Raw genomic sequence first — 10,170 nt, 5'->3', positions numbered from 1 at the left:
TTTCATAATATGGTCCTCTCTATCCTATACGAAGAAATAAATATACCCATAAGAATGTTATTTATACTCAAATAATAATTATACCAACCGAATAAACCACCACACAGTCTCACAACCTCATGGTTATTGCATCCAAAGAAAATCCTTACAAGATTGTCGGTTGTAGTGAAACATTTCATAACGGTTTCCCTTCCGCAGAAACATTTTTGAGTAATTCCAAATGTCAAGGCAAGAAAGTTTAGTTCGGGTGGACCTGCACTCCATACTTGCAAAGAACTAGAAGATGGCTGAGTGTAGCTGTGTAACCCTATATCTGTGTGCAAAATGAACAAAAAACGATGAAAATATATATATTTCAAACAAAATAAGCTAAAACGTTACAAAACGAAATCGCCGATGAGAAATGATGAGAATACTTATTTGAGATGTCCTTGAGTTTCAAAGACGGAAGACAATCTGAATTTTCGAGAGCAACAATATCAGAATTTTTGGAGAGAAATAGAGATCACATAAAAAACTAGAGTTCAATTACAGAGAGACCTATATATATGGTTAAATTATCCGGTAGATTAAAATCAAGAAATCGGTACGCATTCGGTTATGTTCAGCTATGGGTTTGGTTAAATTATCGGTGAAATTAAGATAATATAATATTAATGGTTGATTGCATAACAAAGTCAACTACCAATAGTCTACAGAGAAGTCTACTTAAGAAAATCCTAAGTCAAATAATTTTAGCCTAATAAATCTTTCCTTGTTTAATTTGACTCGTGTATATGTAAATTTATTTTATTTCAATGCAGGAAGTCTATTTGGTTATTTTTTTATCAATAGGTTTATCAAATTATTTTTTATAATTTTTTTTAATTAAAATTTAAACTATAATTAAAGAATAGACGTCTTTTTATGTCTTCTTGTTGGTGTCAATTTGTAATCCACTTTAAAAAAATCTGTTGTAGACTTCCTCAGGTTACATGCATCTGTCATTTCGGCTTCTGTTTTTTGCTTGGTCGTAAGGGAGTCAATTGTAATTACAGTACCCTTGGTGGTTATGTTTCTCAAATATCGAATATGAGGTATATTTTTGCATTCAAGACCAAATAAAGGTCTAAAAAAAAGAAATTTCCCCCATTAGCATTGCCACTTTTATATATGAATTTATGAATTTATATTCTGTTTACGTATGAATTTTGTACCATATTTTTATTTTGCCAAATAATTTATTGAGAAACAGGAGCTGATTCATACCATATTTTTATTTTGCCAAACAGAGTTGTGGTCAAACAGTCGTTAACCTAGTTGCAAACTAGTCATCATGTAGTCGTTAATTTTTGGGTTAAATTCTCTTTTACTCTCTACTCTCCAACAATTGATGTCAAATGCTCTTCTTATAAAACTGAATTTTGTTATTAATTATTTTAAATCAAAAAATTATGAAAAGACTTTTGTATCCTTTACAAATCAAATTTATTACTGACCCAACCAGTTTAAATGGGTAGAAAAGATCCAAAATTACTCAAATCAGGTTAAACCTAGGGTCGATTAAAACCCAACTAAAAAACTAAAGCTTCTTTTTTTTACATCGTTGTTGTCAAAGAGAAAACCCCATTAGAAATGTCTAAAACTAAAAGGTACAACTGAGTATAACTCGGTATAACTTGTTTTTGAATGCAGGATTCTGATGAGGAGACAAAAGCTTTACAACCACTTGACATGTTCTTCAAACCTAGTGAATTTATGAAACCGTTCAAGATATCAGCTAACTACATTCATAGAGCAGTGAGAGTATTGCAGAGCCATCTTTCAGATGATGAGCTGAATTGGTTTACAGAGCATCCTCAGTTCAAACATTTCTTCCATATGCCTAGGTATGCAAACCATAAGATGCGGGCTCTGTGGATGCTTTTTCTTTGCACAACATGCTTAGATAAGAAAAAGGAGGGTTGGTTTATTGTGAACGGGGTTTCGATCTGGTACTATCTCACCGAAATGGCACTAATGTCTGGATTGTATTGTCATGAATTTCCAGCCTACTATGAAAGATTGGGTAGTAATGTGTTTGTTGGGAAACATTTTGGTCCAGGGGCAACAATACATAACAATACATTTTGCAGATGTGGAGCCAAAGCTACTGTCAATGAAGAAAGCTTCTGATGACCGTCTAAGAATGGCAGTCCTCTATTTTTTATGTTGTGTCATAGTAGGAAAGGAAAAAAAGGAAAGGACGCACCATTTGTGGAAAGTTTCTTTTACCGAGCTGTAGGTGACCTAGAAATGTGTAAATCATTCCTGTGGGGAGATTTGCATTTGATGCTAATATGAAAGACCTTTTTCATATTATGCATTCATGTGAAGGAGTTGTGGGCCTACAAAACGTGTTTCTTAGTTTTGTGACTCCTTTAGAGGTAATGTATTCATCTTTAGATATTTGATTGATTTCTGTTGTGAATAGCTTATAGTGTATGAAGCTATTCCCGCTCTGAAGAACAATTTTTTGAAAAGTCTTCGAGAAGCAAATCCTGAGTTTTCTCGGATGTGTAAGTCGAAGTTCAAACAAAGTCATCTTAAAAGTTTTCCTATGTCAGATTTGTATGATACTCTTAGTACAACTATGGTAAGATATTTGTAAATATAAATTACATTACATAATAACTATTGATGCATTATGGTTGTATTTAAATATGATTCTTTACTTTTACAGGAGATTCAAAGTATCATGGTTCCATTTCCCGATGAGAAAGTTCTTATGAAGAAAGTCATGGATGACGATTGTGGATGGAAAGATGTGGATGATGCAATTGAAGACGGTTGGACAAAGCATATAGTTAAGGAAAAGAAGCCAATATTTTTTGAAAATATGCATAAAGCAGATGTTGCTAGCCGAGCAGTTGAGGCTAATCCAGATGGAGGTAATTTGGCTCAAGAAAATATTGGTCAAATGAAGCAAGGTTGGAAGAAGGTTGCTCCGACCAAGGTGGCTCTGAAAAAGGTAAATAATGGATTCGATTAGGTAGAGAACCGATTCATGAAAGTGTTGAATAGTGGGTTTGAGAAGATGACTGCGAAATTTGATTCTCTGGATACAAGATTAAAAATTGTGGAAGTAAATGTGAAACAGTTGAAAGAAGCAAAAAAGGTTGTTAAGGCTACTAAGAATGTAGCATATTGTGTGGATGTGGGTGAGGATGAAGAGGTTGTTGAGTTTGAAGGGATTGCTGAGGAGGAAGAGGTTGTTGAGGATGAAGAGGTGGCTGAATTGGATTGTGAGGGTACTAAAAATTTAGTGGTGGGTGATAATCGAAAAGAGGTGGGTGAGAAAAGTAACAAAATCAAGAAGAATTACAAGAGAAAGAGAAAGATGAAAAAAGGAACAGAAGAGGTGGGTCAAGATGATGGAGAGATGACTACAACAAAAGTGCAACATGTAAGCAAGAAAGGTAGGAGTCCCATTATATCGAGAGGGCTTAGCAAGAAAGTGTGATGTCTGTTTGAAAAATTTTGGGTACAACTTTTTTTTTTTGTATAACTATGTTAGTTTGAAAAACTGGGTACAACTGGTGTGGTTTTTGTTTTGTAAAACTATGTTAATTTGAAAAACATGGTACAACTGGTGTGTTTTCTTTTTTGTAAAACTATGTTAGTTTGAAAAACTTGGTACAACTGGTGTTTTAAACTATGTTAACTTGAAAATCTTGGTACAACTGGTGTTTTATTTTGTGTAACTATGTTAGTGTGAAAAATTTTGGTACAACCGGCCTTATTTTGTATTAATATGGAGAGATGAAAAAGTTTGGTACAACCAGCCTTAGGAAACATCATTACCCATTTTAAACATCATTGTCCGAGTAAACGCCCATAGGAAACATCATTTTAAAAATAAAAGACATAATTGTCCTTAGTTTTACGTAGTTGGAAAATGACTAGGAAAATACATATAGTTGTCTTTAGTTGTCCGTAGTTGGACACTAACTAGGAAAATACATATAGTTGTCTTTAGTTGTCCGTAGTTGGACACTGACAAGGACAATACATAAAGTTGTCTGCCATGTGGCGCCGCAAAAAAACACTCAATTGTTCCTAGTTTTCAAGTTGTACTTGCATAAACACAGTTGTACATTTTGTGAATTTCGTGTATAATCAATTATACTTTGAATTAACCTAGCAATTTCTCGTTGGACCCAAAAGTGAAATATATCTAGATTACATTTTCAATGTTTTCAAAAAAAAATTTACATCAAAACATCAGTTTTATGTGATTTGTAATGTATTGGAGATAACAAGAAGAAACCCATCTTAAAAGTATAAGGTATTTGTTGTACAATAATGAATTTTATGAATATTATCCTATAAAAAAAATTTTGCGATGTTTGTTTTAGAATATTAGTCAGACATATTTCAATATATTTAGTGAATATGAAGATTTGTCACCCATTTTTAACATTATCTAGTGAATATGAATATGGTCGTAGTTATATTAGTTGGTCTAAGTTATACTTATTAAAAGAGCAACGTCATCCATCCCTCTGAAACCAACGACCTAAATTCTTTTTTTTTTTTTTTTTTTTTTTTTTTTTTTTTTGTAATTTGGAGGTAATGCATACAACTCTTGTATGTCACTTGGAACAGTACACTCGGACTTATGCGACACTGGATAAATCCTCTTGAAATATCTCAAAACCCACAATTCTACTAAGTAATATTTGGTGCACAAATCATATAAATCACGTACCTCCGCTGTTTTACCTTCTTGTTTCAATAAATTTATGGCAGCGGCTATTGCATGGACACAAATGTACTTGTCTAAGTCAAAATAACGGCAAGTACAACTTTTATTTCTTAGGTCTACCACATAAGCCTTTCCATCGCGACCAATAAAATTGTATTCTAGCTGGAAGGTGTTTAGCTCAATCACTGTTAGCTTGCACGCAACCTCACATTTGTTATGTATTAAGTTCTCCACAAAATGTATTAGTTTCTGTGCATTTGTTCCAGCAACACCATCTTTCCTATGTTTGTTAAACCATTCTGCAAATTTTGTAACAATTGCATCAATCATAGCACTACAAAAAATAAGGGTTTTCTTAGCATCTGAAAACCGCTATGTAACGATACAATAGCGATGTAGAAAGCGCTATGTCTACTCCCGTTATAATAGATATGATACTTTACATAGCGGTTTTTGTAACTGCCATCAACATATTTGATAACATAGCGTTATTTTGTATGCAATCTTTAAATAGACAATAACGCTTATTATTTACTGTTAATATATTGAATTATAGCATTTTTATAATACATATACAGTTTTTTATTTATATAAAATTGTATTTATACATACTACTTACTATATTTATACTGTATCTATACAAGCTGTATGTATTTTTAATTTGATTGTTTGCTAATTAAAAAATAACAATATTTATTGATATTATTAATAGTTATTTTACAATATGTAATTTTACAAAGATAGTACATAATTTTTTATATATAAATTTAACACTAATCCTATTGGGATTATTTGTCTTCAATTGTTTTGTGGGTTCTTATCATAAAAACACATTATGCTTTTTGTTTCATTCTATGATTTTGTTACAAAAAAACTGGACAAAAAAAAACATCTACAAATTTTTCTTCTTAATCGAAACACCTTGAATAGCTCGTTTCTCAGCTTTTGTGGTCACCTCCATTCCACTAGCCTTCATGGTTGCAAATCTCCTTCTCTTCACAAGGCTCTTGTGCTGCGTCCTGGAAGACATCATAGTCAGAACCAGAAAACCAGAAAATTCTCAAATCAGATAAACAGATCTTAACGCAAAGAAACTCTTTTTAGGAAGGGGGCGGGAATTCGAATCAAGAAACAGATAAAAGTATAATGAATAATCGTAAATCGAATTCAAAGGCCTAAACTTTTCTATAATCAACAGCTCTAATCACTGAAACAACAAACCAACAAGAAACAAAATTACCAAATCCGTAACAAAAATTGCCTAAATCTCATCAATTGCATTCATCCATTAACTTGCTCTACACATCAAAACACTAAGAACATTAAACCCCTAAAATATGAAAGCAAAGGAATAGCCTAAAAGAAGATACTGATTAGCTCTGCGGCTATAGAATCGAAGAAGTAAGATTTACTTAAATTACTACTTAAATCTAGACAGAAGTTTGTTAAGCAAAGAGTAAACAAACCATCAGATTTATGGAAACATAGAATGTGAAAAGTCTTGGTAGCTTGAATGGTTTCCCGTTGATGTTTCCAACGAGTCTGAGTTGCTCCGTTCAACGGTTGTCGGATCCATTTCAAGAAGGTAGCTGCGGTGTGGGTTGGTCGAAGTCCATCGAGATATAAGCAAATCTTGACTCAAAAGTCAAAAGTTTTAGGTCGTTTGGTTTTTGGTTCTGTGTAGTGTAGGGCTTCACAGAAGGAAGATAAAAAGATGACTAGACGAGTATGAAAGAAACGAAGGGAAGAAGTGAAAAAAAAAAAAAGAATAAAAAGGTTAAATTCGCTTCCGTTAGATTTATTTTAATCGACGGTTCATATTACAAACAAGGTGATCCTCACTTTACTGGCTTAGCCAATGATACAATAAAGAGAGGTTAAGATTTTGTATCCCTTGGATTCACTCGTATCCTACGGTTCACGATTACGCCACGTCAGCTATCTGAGTGATCAATTTCCATTAGCTCTTGTTTTATGTATATTTCTTATCACATTTTAATCAATTTTTCTTAATTTAAAATGTTTTAAAATACTATTAACAAATGGAAAAATGTGTTACATTAATAAGATTGTGATCATAATTTTTTTTTAACAAAGATTTAATTTGTAAGTTCAGATTTTTTACAATCAAAACCATAATGCATAATGTAAACTATTGATGAAAGAATACTTACAGCTAACCAATTTTTATAATTAACTTGTAATATTATATATTCCTGTTGTATGCTATTATTATTACAATTTTTCTTTTACATTTGATGTTACTAATTTATAAAAAATGAAATATATTTCAATATTGAACTCTAAAGTCTAAAGTCCAAACCCTAAATTCTATACCCTAAACTCTTTAGGGTATCGGAATTAGGATTCAATTTTGAAACACATTTCACTATTTTCAGTGTTAACAATAAAATGCAAAAAAACATTAAAAACAAGTGTGAATTTATAGATCTTATATTACATATTCATAAATCCATAAAATACTATTATAATTTTACTGTTAATAGAATTAGAAAATTTTTATTCTTAATTGATAAATAGTAAAATATGTATGATATATTTTTTTGCATTTTATTATGTTAATTGATAAATAGTAAAATATGTTTCAAGATTAAACCCTAAATGGTTTTAGGGTATATAGTTCAATCTTAAAACATATTTTTAGTATTTATCAATTAAGAAAATAAAATGAAAAAAATAAGAAAAACTTTATTTTCTTTGATTATTTTAATTATGTATAATTAACAAATGAATTTAAACGTTTGAGAATATTAATTGATTAGGGATTAACAAATGAGTGTATGAGAATAATTTATATAAAAATTAATGTTTTATTTGTAGTTATAATTATGTATTGAGTATTTTTAGTATATATATATATATATATATATTTGTAGTTTTTAAATCATATATTTGTTGTTTTGATTATTTGTTTATAGCAATGACAGAGTAAAAGAGGGAATACCTTATGATATTAAAACCATAGAAAAATATTATAGAAACATAAACTCATTTTCTGACATAGACCAAGTATATTTGATTTCTAAATTTGGTCTCCACACATTTGCACTACCAATCTTGGAAACTTCTACCTAGACCTGGTTCAATTGTTTTTTTCTCTCGTTAGATTCACTTCGTCATGAACCTCCCTCTCTTGTTCAAACACTTAATCTAACTCGAGTTCTTGAAACCATTTAATGCAAAGCCTAAGCCTTTTTACATAGTCCATCGTATTCTCACATCTCTCCTGCAAAGAAAAGCAAAAACATACATCCAAAAGTAACAGTTATGCTTGGCCTTTCAATGAATCTTACTCATCAGATTTAACAACTATATTCTCAAGAGTAATACATTTAACAAACTCTCAAGGCTTTGGTTCAGTAAACGAAGTACATCGACCTGGGAAGATGCAACTTCCCCACAAGAAATGAAAAGCTGCATCCGAGTTATAAACACAAACAAAGTGAGCTGAAGCAGCAAAATCAGCACTTATGTATAGCCAACCAAACAAAGAAAAGGAAAAAAGCTGCAAACTGCTTACAGCCATGGATAATCAGATAAGCTATGCAACAAAAAATTGCGATTGACTATACGAAACGAGTTACAGCTTTGGATAAGCTCTCCGGTTGAATTAGAGAAGACACATTGGCATCTATACTCTATACATGTCCTTGCTTTGGTGAACAGAGACGATTCATACGCAAGTGACTTATGATCTTAGTTGAAACATGAGCAAAAAGATACAAGTCACTTTCAGTAAAGATTCTACTCATGGAATTTCTCATCTTACAACTCCACGGAGAATCTAAAAGGCATGTCATCACTTCTAATCAACAAGCGTTCTTACAATAGCAAGTCTGATAAGTGATAAGAAAGATTCAAGTCCGAAACTCAAAACAAATTTGGATTTCTAATCCTGCAACCATAGAAGATTAGAGATACCATAAATGACACAAGCTCTCTCAAACCCATGCCCTGTCCACATCAATCACAACAAAACAACCACAGCTCCAGCAACGAGTATACAATTTGTGATAAAGAGTTTAAGGATCTGACACTCAAATAACAATGACAGTCAACTCACATCAACAACACACATGAGAAAGAAAGCAAACAAACAACCAAACGGTAGGAAAATAACAGCTTACAAAGTAAAAACAAGCGCCAGCAGCAATAATCTTGAAGATTTGAAGACTATGTGCAAAAAGAAATCGACGAACCCTTAAAACCAAAATCTCTAATTGATTATTGACCAAACTTAAAAAATCAAAATCGCACATACATGTTAGTTATTCTAAGTGCCAAATCAAACTGCAACACAAGAACATTCAAATACATATCAATTAAAAACCGATTACACTGAATATATCGACTATTTACGAAAACCTCAAAATCGAAATCTCAAATTAAACATGAATACCTTTTAAGTTTTGACTTAAGTCTCATCGAGCTCTTACTGCAAAAAAAAAAAAAAAATGAAAAAAAAAAAGTAATCGATGGAAAGCTTAAATCTTCACAAATAATCAAAACCCAAACACAATTTCACCTTCAATGTCAAATTCGATTACACCATTCGATTTACCGATGTAGATGGCGACGATTTAGACTTTAAGAGGAACGAGATTGCAAGTGGAATATCAAGACAGAGATCAAAAACAAGACTGAGACGGAGAGGGCACGATACGGAGATCGACAGATATCGAGATTGAAAGTAAGAGGAACGGGACTGTGATTGAGAGATCGTAACAGAGATGATCGAGAGTTGTAGGAAAGAAAAATTGCTATCAAATGGAAATAAAAAACAAGTGCTTCCTTGTTTTCGACCTCATAAACTTTTATTTTTTTTCCTTGATCAAATTTTTTGGAGCGAATTAAACTTTTCATTTTCCCGGTTATTCCTACGATAACGTTTTACTATCATATCTGCTATCATAAAACCAAAAACTAAGCGCCACTATAAAATGTTTTCGCGCCTATTCTACCATAGCGTTTGTTTTTTCGTAAACGCTATGTAAATTTTCTCAAAATTCAACTATAGCAGAAACATTAAAAACGCTATTTTATACTGCTATTAATAGTCTCATTTCCTGTAATGTAGGTAGCAACGCATACCTCCTTGCATCCTTAAAAACAACATTCATAGACGCCACAACATTGTTGGTGTCAATGTTGTATTTTAATCAAGTAAAGTAACACTTTGCCCATTTTTTTACTTCGGCATACTCTTCAAGATATAAGGCTGCCTTAGGGTACCTCATCCTAGAATCTTGATATTGTACTTCAAACTCGGCTATTGTATAAATTACAGCAATTTCTATGAATTTTGCAGCAACTTCATATCTCTGGACGGTTGCAACATGTTTTTTCACATTATGCGACAAATGGTAGATACAATGGCAATGCTCACAGCTCGGGTACACCACACTCACTGCCTTGAGCAGGTT

The 10,170-nt window shown here is 32.1% G+C and overlaps 2 long non-coding RNA genes across 3 annotated transcripts; both read right to left on the bottom strand.

Annotated features, from left to right (window-relative positions):
* Positions 1-5,402: 5,402 nt before the first annotated feature.
* Positions 5,403-6,491, bottom strand: LOC104701146 (uncharacterized). The gene is made up of 2 exons (XR_753764.3): positions 6,193-6,491; positions 5,403-5,745 (listed from the first exon to the last, which is right to left on the bottom strand). It is a non-coding gene; the product is annotated as an uncharacterized LOC104701146 (long non-coding RNA).
* Positions 6,492-7,681: 1,190 nt separating this feature from the next.
* On the bottom strand, positions 7,682-9,620 carry LOC104701145 (uncharacterized). Of its 2 annotated transcripts, XR_753763.3 has the most exons (4): positions 9,273-9,620; positions 9,147-9,182; positions 8,078-8,161; positions 7,682-7,973 (listed from the first exon to the last, which is right to left on the bottom strand). It is a non-coding gene; the product is annotated as an uncharacterized LOC104701145 (long non-coding RNA). The 2 variants fall into 2 exon arrangements; XR_015562052.1 differs by lacking the exon at positions 8,078-8,161 and having other exon boundaries at positions 9,273-9,616.
* Between the last annotated feature and the right edge of the window lie 550 nt (positions 9,621-10,170).

Source organism: Camelina sativa, chromosome 7 (genome assembly GCF_030686135.1).
Source record: "Camelina sativa cultivar CO46 ecotype springtype chromosome 7, ASM3068613v1".
Lineage (NCBI taxonomy): Eukaryota > Viridiplantae > Streptophyta > Magnoliopsida > Brassicales > Brassicaceae > Camelina > Camelina sativa.
This window is presented reverse-complemented; position numbering and strand designations above follow the sequence as displayed.